Raw genomic sequence first — 11,947 nt, forward strand, 5'->3', positions numbered from 1 at the left:
GGCGGTTTAAATAAAAGAATGGAAGGGAGGTTGCTAAGTTAACCCTACTCCTACTCCTATCTAACAGACAACGTAATGAGAATATGCATGAGAGTAGAGATACGATAACACTTGACATGAAATAAATGTATGGGAAAATAGATAAAATGCGGAGATGATTTCATTGCAACCCTTAAGAGTGACCGCAAGGGCAACCTTAGTCAACGCAAACCATGCAATCATGCTATATACACGTGAACCTAACTCTAGGACGTATGCGGTGTATCTGCGATATTGCCAAGAAGCCTATGCCTGCCTAGACCTCCATAACCAGCTCACTAGCTCCCGCCGCATGAGCATGGTTGCCGCATAACCCCTTATCCTTGGACGCATGCAAATCCATTCTATAGGGTGCATACGCTGTGTGAAGCAAACGGAGCTTATTCCTAAGTTCCCCATTCTTGCCTATGCATTCCAATCCGCTTTCTCGAGTCTTAGATTTGTGTTTTAAACTACTCTCCCAAGTATGCCTAAATGATGAATGATGTGCTTGTTAACATAAAATTTGTTTTATTGTTTATGCACACTTTATGCGATACTACTTCTAAATATGTGTTGTTAACTATATGCTTGTAGTATGCGATAGAGTAATACGTGTCACAGGTTTCCTTACGCTGAAACCAAGTATAATTCTAATGCAAGTTTCTCAGAATAATCCAAGGCCGAACACAGGGATTGTTTTCATTAATGTCTTACTTTTATGATACATGCGATCGAGACTGACTGTGAAGTTATACAAAGGATCATGGTATGCGATGGCAAGTCTTTATGGGTGAATCAGAAATAGAAAGAATAAATAGTAAAAACATCGCAAGTTTGTTAACTGCGTTAAAGATATAACTAAGGTTCCGCTTTCCCTTGGCGTACACCTCTCGGTGATCGGCCACGTTCCCATATCTCTATGGTGAAACAGGGATGAACGTGATGAATGCAAGGTTGCTTCCATCTTTGGAAGTACTTTTCGCTTTAGTTAACGCATTCTTCCAACCTTCTCTTGAGAGGCGGAATAACATCTTCACGTCTGCTCTCACAGGTGAAGATGCCATCTAGCATGCTTTAGCTAAACACAATTATTTCCTTAACACGGATTAATTTACTTGCTTAATTCTTACTAATTACCCAGGGAATTAAGAAAACATCATAGAGAAAGTGAATCATGGATGAATGAAAATAGACAGAGAGATGATAATGGAAATGATCATAACAATTAATTCTAAGATTAAGCGTCTGATACATGGTGTGAATGATAAAGTAAAGAAGATGAGTACAATTGATGAAAAAGAGATAGAAATAGATACAGAAGAGTGTCAACGTCTTGACAAAGATCTGGATGGAGGTTTTGCTTGCCGGTGTGTGGAATGGATGAAAAGGAGAGCTTCCCTCTCAGACTTACTCTTCTAGTAGAAGTGACCTTCGTACAGAGCTTCAACGGCGTGGATTGAAAGGATTTTTTGCCCGGAGACTCAGCACTCGGCCTTGTCTCTTAGATTCTTCTCAGATCTTCTCTGGAAATCGTTTCAGACCAGTCTCTCTCTCAGATCAATATATAGACGTTTCTGTGTATTCTAGAATATACAAGTATCAAGTCTCCCGTATCGAGTATATTTCTTCAATGGAATTGCAGAAGCTATTTACAGGGGAAGCTTTGACTCTTTGCATTGTGGTCCTCACTTTATTGTTAAGGTATTTCCTGAAATGGTGGAGTGAATATTTCTTCTGTTACGCAATGAATCCCGTCAAAAATGCACAACTGACAGCTGTACACGTGTCTGAATCCTCCGCTATTTCATTGCTCTTTACATCTTCGATCGTTTGCTCGCTTGCGGTGTTGTTTTTGATTACCGCATGCGGTTGAAACTGCATTGATCGCAAAGCTCTTGATCGATTGTCACATGCGCCTTCATTACGTTGATCGTCTCTCATTCTTGAGTAACAGGTGCAATGTGACGTAGATGCATTATTCAGTTTTTCTTTGAGCCATGAACGCATACGGTGACTTGATTTCCTGCAAAACAGACTTGAGACATTATATTCTACCATTGCAATGGTGTCAGCGGGTGTATTGACAAAAATTTATAATTCTCGCATTTCTTAGCCAATTTCCATACTATCGACGCAACTTTTCTTTCTTTTAGCCGCAATATCTAAATAAAACAGTATAAATAACTTGTATTTCTACAAGTGATCACACTCCCAAATTTAGATATATGCTCGTCCTCAAGCATATCTTCTACTAAGGCAATAATGTTCAATTCTTATCCTAAATTTTTGCATCGATTGGTTGCTCCGAATGCTCTACCTAGGCACATTACTTAACAATGCAATTTCCTTCTATCCTTGATAATTCATAACAAAGTCCTACTTTATTCTTCTATACAACAAATTTCTACTCAAAAATGCTTTTCTCGTTTTAAAAAGAATGTTTACCTCTTCTTGCAAAAACAACTTGATGTGTCTGGATGCAGTGGTCAAATTTGAGTCATTCATTTAGAGACTGTTGATCATGGTTACACGCTTCGTTTTGGCTTGTTCCCACGGGTGTCATGCGAACATCTAACTACGATTGTGTGCCATTCTCAACTTTAACTCTTGAATTTCAGCTAAGTATAACTTTTGCTAGTCAGAGGAGTTATCTCTTATATTCTTTTATTTTTCCTCTTCTCATTTTTTCCTCTTTTCATATTGCGTCGTTCTTGGAAACCCACCTTCGTTTTAGCTTGCTCCCATGAGTGTCATGCAAACATCCAACTACGAGCAGGTTCCTTTCACGACTTAACTCTTATCAGGTTAGGATTGTTTTTGGAATTTTCCCTTGCGCTGACATTGGAGTTTTGTATGTTTTTTTTTTTTTTGGTAATGATGAACACATTTTTCTTAATGACCGCATCTACTTGATTACATCTGCTCAGACCTTCCCCACCCCCAAATTTAGAGATACGCAAGGTTCTCATTGCATTGTTTGGATAGAATAGACAAACACTTAGACAAAATTTTGAAAAGAAGATTTGAGCAGAATTTTGAAGGATAAAAGGTAAAATAGTCCTATAGCCATGAATTAACTAAGTGCTAGTCAGAAAATAAAAAGTATGGGAAATGCTACTAAATGTATGCATATTAGTCATCATGGCAACGCAATGAATTACGCAAAGTAAAAGATGAAGAATATCGCAAAAATTGACAAAAGATGATAAAGAAGAGGCTATTGCATATGGAAAGAATTGCTACTCAGTTGTATTAATAGAAAAATAACTAAGTATACAAGGAATTACAAATAACGCAATACAAAATTTTAGCATGTACAAAGAATCAAATAATTAGCTTCTCTACATAGAAAAATGAATGAAATTATCTTTGGTATTTAATTCAGATGGGTGTACGGTTAATGATTAACACTATGCATCCATTAACGCAAATGTATCTCTGCAAAGGACGGGCAACAACACATGTGTCAACGCAACACACCCCTCAACTCAATGCATTTTTGGAGGACGGGCGCACTGTATTTCTACTGGCGCAACACTACCTCAACATAGTGTATTTTTGCTAAGGACGGACGAAAAATACATACAAGCGCAATGCATTTGGGTTGGATGGACGCAAAGTGTATATTGTTATCACAAGATGCACCCATCATCTCAATGCATTCCAATCTTTATTTTTCTTTTTAATTCATCAAACACGCAAGTCGATAAGACTTTGTGGTGTTCATCGTTTTATTCAGTCATTTACAGAATTTTTAAGAACCACGCAACTAATGCAGAAAAGTAAAGAACTCGAACAAAGCATGGAAATAACGCAAATGAATTAAACTGAAAGTAAACTCATAAAGCAATAAAGGCTATTTTAGTAAACAGTAAATAATGCAAGGCAGAAAATCGTAAAGGAAAGCTGTAAAGAAAATGGTTAAACATAGATATAGGGCTGCTGATTGAAAGAAGTTTGTCAGAGTTACCGCAATAGCATCCCCTGCATGCAGTTAAGCTTGCCTGTGCAATGTCATCAAGGACATTGTTCACCTCCTTGCCTCATCCCGTAGTGTGTACGGGAAGAGATACAATCTAATTTCTTCGGGAATCACACCAGGTATGGAGAATGCGTTGCACATTTCTACAAAGCTGGTCAAATGAGCATTCAGGTCTTCTCCTTGTATCTGAATTGTCCCACATTTTGGATCATTTGAAGCACAATTGGCCTTATCTCAAACCTTGCATTCTCCGCAACCGTAGGTCTTGAAATTCCAGTGCTTAATTTGGTTTTGATGTGTTTCTGCGCAAAAAATACACCTGATCTCTGGGTCAGCTTAGAATTTCTAGATCAAGTCTAGTACTTATAAACCATCGGTCCGCTCTTTGTGATAAACAGCCAGTACAAAGAGATGTGTCCTGCAAAATACCACAAAAGTACTCAACACTAACCGTTACCAATCCCCGACAACGGCGCCATAAACTTGTTAACATAAAATTTGTCTTATTCTTTATGTACACTTTATGCAATACTACTTCTAAATATGCATTTTTAACTATATGGTTGTAGTATGCGATAGAGTAATGCATGTCACAAGTTTCCTTACGCTGAAACCACTTATAATTCTAACGCAAGTTTCTCAAAATAATCCGAGGTCGAACATAGGGATTGTTTTTGTTAATGTGTTACTTTTGTGATACATGCGGCCGATTTTACAATAATAAAAGATTTGGTTTGCTCATGAATTTAAATTGCGATAAATATAAATTGCGTTGATAAAATAAAATTGTGTTGAAAATAAAATCTTAAGTTAACATGATACAAGATACAAGATACATGATACATGATACTGAGGTTGAGACTGACTTGAAGTGATACAAAGGATCGTGGTATGCGATGGCAAGTTTTTATGGGTGAATCAAAAATAGAAAGAATAAATAGTAAAAACATTGCAAGTTTGTTGACTGCGTTAAAGATATAACTAAGGTTCCGCTTTCCCTTGGCGTACACCTCTCGGTGATCGGCCGCATTCCCATATCTCTATGGTGAAATAGGGATGAACGTGATGAACACATGGTTGCTTCCATCTCTGGAAGTACTTCTCGCTTTAGTTAATGCATTCTTCCAACCTTCTCTCGAGAGGTCATCTGGCATGCTTTAGCTAAACACAATTATTTCCTTAACACAGATTAATTTACTTGTTTAATTCTTACTAATTACGTCGGGAATTAAGAAGACATCATGGGGAAATTGAATCATGGATGAACGAAAATAGACAGAGAGATGATAATGGAAATGATCATAACAATCAATACTAAGATTAAGCATCTGATACATGGTGTGAATGATAAAGTAAAGAAAATGAATACAAATGATGAAAAAGAGATAGAAACAGATACAGAAGAGTGTCAATGTCTTGACACAGATCTGGACGGAGATTTTGCTTGCCGGTGTGTGGAATGGATGAAGAGGAGAGCTTCCCTCTCAGGCTTACTCTTCTGGTAGAAGTGACCTTCGTACAGAGCTTCAATGGCGGGGATTGAAAGGATTCTTTGCCCGGAGACTTACCTCTCGGCCTTGTCTCTTGGATTCTTCCCGGATCTTCTCTAGAAATCGCTTCAGTCCCGTCTCTCTCTCAAATCAGTATATACATGTTTATGTGTATTCCAAAATATACAAGTATCAAGTCTCTCATATCGAGTATATTTCTTCAATGGAATTACATAAGCTATTTATAGGCGAAGCTTTGACTCTTTGAATTGTGGTCCCCACTTTATTGTTAAAGAAATTAATGAAATGGTGGAGTGAATATTCCTTCTGTTACGTAATCAATCCTGTCAGAAATGCACAACAACTGTACACACATCTGAATCCTCCGCAATTGCGTTGCTCTTTACATCTTCGATCGTTTGCCCACATGCGGTGTTGTTTTTTATTAATGCATGTAGTTGAAATTGCGTTGATCGTAAAGCTCTTGATCGATTGTTGCATGCGCCGTCATTGCGTTGATCGTCTCTCATTCTTGAGTAACGGGCACAATATGACGTAGATGCGTTGTTCAGTTTGTCTTTGAGCCATGAACGCATGCAGTGACTTGATTTCCTGCAAAATAGACTTGAGACATTCTATTCTACCATTGCAATGGTGTCAGCGGGTGTATTGACGACAATTTATAATTCTCGCATCAATCCTTCAATAGAGGTGATCAAGTGTCGAGTTCAACTTCTCTACTTGAAAATCTCTTGAAGGAGTACATGGCCCATAATGACACATTGTTAAAGAGCCAGGCGTCATCTATCAGGAACTTGGAGATGCAAGTGGGACAGATTGCTAGTGAACTAAAGGATCGACTGCAAGAAATATTGCCTAGCAATACGGAAACTCTAAGAAGTATTAATGAGAAGAAGCAATGTCATGCGGTGACATTGTGAAGTGGTAGACCTTTAGTGGAGAAGAAGATGAACCCAAGAAATAACAATCCTTCAGCAGATGAGCACACAACGCACATAAAGGAATTTGAAGATTGAGAAGAAAGAACACTTGAAGCTATAAGTCATTCTGAACCGAGCACGCTAACACAGGGTCGTCTGTGGTGCAGCTGAATGCACCATTTCCCAGACACCTGCAAAAGAAGAATGATGAGTAGCAATTCAGGCATTTCCTTGATATCCTAAGGCAATTTCACATTAATATTCCTCTTATAGAAGCCTTAGAGAAAATGCCCAAGTATGAAAAATTCCTGAAGGATGTTCTAACAAAGAAGGGAAAAGTCAATGAGTTGGAAGTTGTGGCGTTAATGCAGGAATGCAATGCATTTATCAATAACAAAATTCCTGAAAAAACAGAAGGATCCAGGAAGCTTTATAGTCCCTTGTTCAATTGGAGGGATAGATGTAGGCAATGTGTTGTGCGACCTGGGAGCCAACACTAACCTCATGCCCCTTTCAGTTTTCAAGAAGCTAGGAATTGGTGAAGGCAACACACTTCTGTGATGCTTCAGCTCACTGACAGGAAAATCACGTCCTGGAAGGAAAGATTGAAGATGTTTTAGTGAAGGTTGACAAGTTTATATTCCAAGTAGATTCCATTATCTTAGATTATGAAGCAGATCAAGATGTTCCAATCATCCTTGGACGTGCATTCCTTGCCATGGGAAGGTATTGATAGACGTACATAAGGGAAAGCTTACTATGTGCGTGGACAACTAGGAATTAAAATTTAATGGGCTGAACGCATTGAAGTTCCTAAACGATGAACAATGTCAACTTGTTAGTCCAATTGAGTTTTCTGATGAAGAAGAAATAGACCAACTCTTCGAGGTCCATGCGATGGGGAAACCATAAGAAAATTTGAACCACTAAGTCTAAATGTGCAGCAAACCAAACTAACGTGGCGATCCTTAGAAGAACCACCAGCATTGGAAGTAAAACCTCTACCTTATCACTTAAAATATGCTTTTCTTAGATCCAATAACACTTTGCCTGTGATTATTTCAGCCAATCTTTTTTAGCCTAACGAGTGTTCTCTTTTTCAGATGTTACGAAGGCATATGCGTGCAATCGGGTGGACGCTGGTTGATATTCGTGGCATCTATCTATCCTACTGCATGCACAAGATTCGGCTGGAGGAAGGGAAAACTAGATCGATCGAGCCTCAACATAGGCTAAATCCTATAGTGAAAGAAGTGGTGAAGAAAGAAATCATCAAGTAGCTCGACAGGGGTAATTTACCCCGTCTCTGACAGTAGTTGGGTGAGCTCAGTCCAATGCTTCCCCAAAAAGGGAGGCACCACTGTGATAGTTAATAGCAACAATGAACTCATTCCTTTGACAACTATAAGAGGGTGAAGAATATGCATGGATTACAAGAAGCTCAATGTGTCGACAAAGAAAGACCACTTCCCTCTTCCCTTCATTGATCAGATGCTTGAACGGCTAGCTGGCCAAAAATTTTATTGTTTCTTAGATAGATACTCTAGATATAATCAAATCCTTATTGACCCTGAAGACTGTTGAAGTTTTTATGGATGATTTTTCTTTCTTTGGGGACTCCTTTCAATCCTGCCTAGATAACTTAGAAGTTGTTCTCGCACGATGCGAAGAAACAAATCTTATGCTGAACTCAGACAAATGTCACTTCATGGTGACTGAAGGCGTTGTCTTGGGACACAAGGTGTCCAAAGAAGGATTGGAATTTGATGAAGCAAAAATTAACTGCATAGCCAAACTTCTCCCGCCTGCGAATGTTAAAGCACTGCAAAGCTTTTTAGGTCATGCAAGTGAAGGATATCAAACTCGAGATTTCCATGAGCAGTGGAAATAAGATAATTCTAAATTACAATCATGAATGAACAATATGTTTACAGTCGTACAAAAACAAGCGGTTATACAATCAGTACATAAACTATAGCATGAAAACTCAAATGAACACAGAGAATACTCTACGAACATTTGAAGATGCGTCTCCACGCTCCTTTGCGCACGACCACTCGAATAACAACAACCTCGAATGCTCGATCTACACGACTGCAACACAGCAAGAACACTTTGCACTCGTCCTCAATGATCGCCTCATCCACGAGAAATAGCACGAACGACCTCCACAGCACCTCGACGGTGTCGAGTTGAGTATGACACCACCAAGAAGGGTACCTTGGTATTCTCGCTGTCAAAATCCAGATGGTGGGCTCTATTCGAAGTTGGGATGAGGCAGATGAAGGAGGAAACACCGATCGTGTACACGACTGGGCAAGTGGGAGATGATGGAGACCTATCGTATATGTCGATGCCCAATCGTTTAGCTATAGCTAAGCGATCGTCTGGCAAAAGCTATGTGATCGTTTAGCTCATCGTATAACTTGGTCTATCACCTACAGACACTACATGATCATTTGCTAAATACTATACGATCATTTAGCTCGCCACTGCACAATCGTTTAGCTCACCCAAGTTGTCGTTTAGTAAATTTATATTTACTTGCCAACTACCGTGAGATCCTTTTGCGATAGAGAAATTTCAAAAAACTTTTTATGAAAACTTTTTAACAGTTTATAAATCTTACTAAAATTAGGAAAACTATTTGCCTTTTATCTCACGGTTACCATGAAAATCTAATAACCACCCATTCAATTGGTTATTAAAAAAAAGAATTAATTATTCAATAATTAATATTATTATAAATATAAATGATAACCAACTTATCATACGATATTTATTACCTATAGTTTTAATATTTCATCTGATGAAACATATAAACCATAGTTCTTTTTCTATTCCATGGTACTTAATATAAATCTCATTTACATCAATCCTCTACTAGATATATCTCATACATCATACCGATTATATCATATATAATAAAAAAGCCTCTTGTCAATTTGAAAATTTCAAATCAACACCAAGAACTGATCCTCAACTGAATCCATTGAGCTACCAAGGGCACCTCATGGACCTGTAGCTCGAAGCTCCAATGGTAAATGATTAAATAACTAAACTCTTTAGTCATGGGATCCACCATCCGTTAACTACCAGACAGTCCACTAAAGACCAACAACTGAACTCTCCTTACCACAGATATATTATGTGTCCATCTTAACTAATCAGCAGTGCGACAACCCTTCACAGATCGCTCATAAGTATAGCTGGGCCAATAACCGTTATGTCCCTGTAGTTACATCTGTCTCCTTAAGTACCACTGATCTCTCTAATGAACATAAGTCATAGTCCTACTATGACTGAGTCTCTTCCAAAGAGAAGCTATGGCCACTATGTTCAAGCCCCATAATCAATCCTTAAGGGAGCAATCTCTTACTTATCCCTGCTTCGGGAAAGAAGTGAATTCCATCTTATGGATTGAGTTCCCAACTCCCAGATCAGACAAGTCCCCAAAAAGGTAAGCATGTTGAGTTGGCAATTTAGCCACTCTCACCCATACTAATCATAGGACCATCCTTAAAGGACTGAGTTCCGAAAACACTCAGGATTGAGGTCGTGTCACCTATGGTCGTTTAGGTGAGATGCAATTCTCTAGTATCAACGACGTTATAAACAGAGTCTAGTCATCTCGTGGTCTAGTTCTTATACAATCTCTTTGTATAGGACACCCCTGCTTGCACGTCTCCACATGAATGGTCGGGATCAACAATCTGTAGTAGTTTACAACACTTGCAAACCTCTACAAAGCGGTTCGTATCTGTAGTGTCATTAGGATTAGGTATCCCACCTCAATCCTTAAACTCCAGACCTATTTAGGTTATCACTTAAGGCATGATCCACTTGTATATTACATATACATGCTTAAGTTCACATAAGATAACCAAGGAGTTTTGTTTATTGGATATGAGTAAATTCCAGAATTAAATAACACTTATTTTATTCATTAAACAATGTGTATCTTTACAAAACAACGAGACTTCGGGAGAATTAGGACACAAATCCCAACAGCAGGCTTATATAGAAGATTTGTGAAAGGATTCTCTCAATTTGCATGACCTCTAAGTGCATTGCTAGAATAAAACAGACCCTATATATTTAACGAAGACCGTATTAATGCATTCGATACATTGAAGTATGCATTAACAACAACTCCGATACTGATAGCCTTGGACTGGACGCAACCCTTCATTTGGATGTGCGATGCGAGTGATGTAGCAGTTGAAGCCATATTAGGGAGAAAAAAGGAATCTAATACATCCCATCTCTTTTGCGTCAAAGACATTAAACAAGTCCCAAGAACATTATACCACTACTGAAAAGGAGATGTTGGCGGTAATGTTCAGTATTGAGAAGTTCAGAGCATATTTGGTTGGTGCGGCAGCAACAACATACACGGACCACTCGGCTATCAAGTTTCTGATGGACAAAAAAGACTCAAAATCAAGGCTGATTAGATAGGTACTGCTATTACAAGAATTTGATGTAGAGATCAAAGACAAAAAGGAATTGAGAATTAGGTTGCTGATCACCTGTCAAGGCTGGAAAATAGGGAAATACAGGAAAAACAAGTTGAAATCAGAGATGTGTTCCCTGATGAACGCCTACTTAAAATTTTAGACAGCGAACCATGACATGCTGACATTGTTAATTATTTAACCATAAAATAGTTCCCTGAGAATTTCAATGCACAACAGAAGAAACAACTTATTCATGACAACAAGTTCTATTTATGGGATGAACCATTTCTCTACAAGCAAGGTCCTGACTCAATTATGCATTGATGCGTTCCAAAAGTTGAAACATAATATATATTGGCTGAATGTCATGACTTGCCTTATGGGGTCATTTCAGAGGACAAAGAACTGTTGCGAAAGTTCTTCAAAGTGGGTATTTCTGGCCTACCCACTTTAAGGACTCTAGGGAGTACGTGTGAAATTTGATCTCTGTCAACGCACTTGAAATATTTCTTCAAGGGATGCTATGCATCTGAACAACATATTGGAAGTTGAGTTATTCGATGTATGGGGCATTGATTTCATGGGACCTTTCCCTCTGTCTTGCGAGCAGCAATACATTTTGTTAGCAGTTGATTATATATCAAAGTGGGTCGAGGTTGTAGCGTGTGCCAAGAATGATGCGATAACCATAAACATTTTCACGTGCTTTGGAACGGTTGGGCAAAAAAGTTGGATGAAGCACTATGGGCTTACAAAACTGCCTACAAGATGCAAATAGGTATGTCTCCTTAGTCTTTGGTATTTGGAAAAGCATGCCACTTATCCTTGGAATTAGAGTACAAAGCATTTTGGCCAGTGAAGAAGCTAAATTTGAATTTGGAGATCGCTGATGAACAACGCAAGCTGCAACTCAACGAGCTCGATGAGTGATGGCTTAATGCGTATGAAAATGCTAAGATCTACAAAGAAAAGACCAAGCGTTGACATGACCAACGCATTGGTAAGAAATAATTTTATATTGGTTAAAAGGTCTTGCTATTTAACTCGTGTTTG

The sequence above is a fragment of the Benincasa hispida genome, chromosome 4 (assembly GCF_027475165.1).
Source record: "Benincasa hispida cultivar pf3 chromosome 4, pf3_genome.v1.1, whole genome shotgun sequence".
Taxonomy (NCBI): Eukaryota; Viridiplantae; Streptophyta; class Magnoliopsida; order Cucurbitales; family Cucurbitaceae; genus Benincasa; species Benincasa hispida.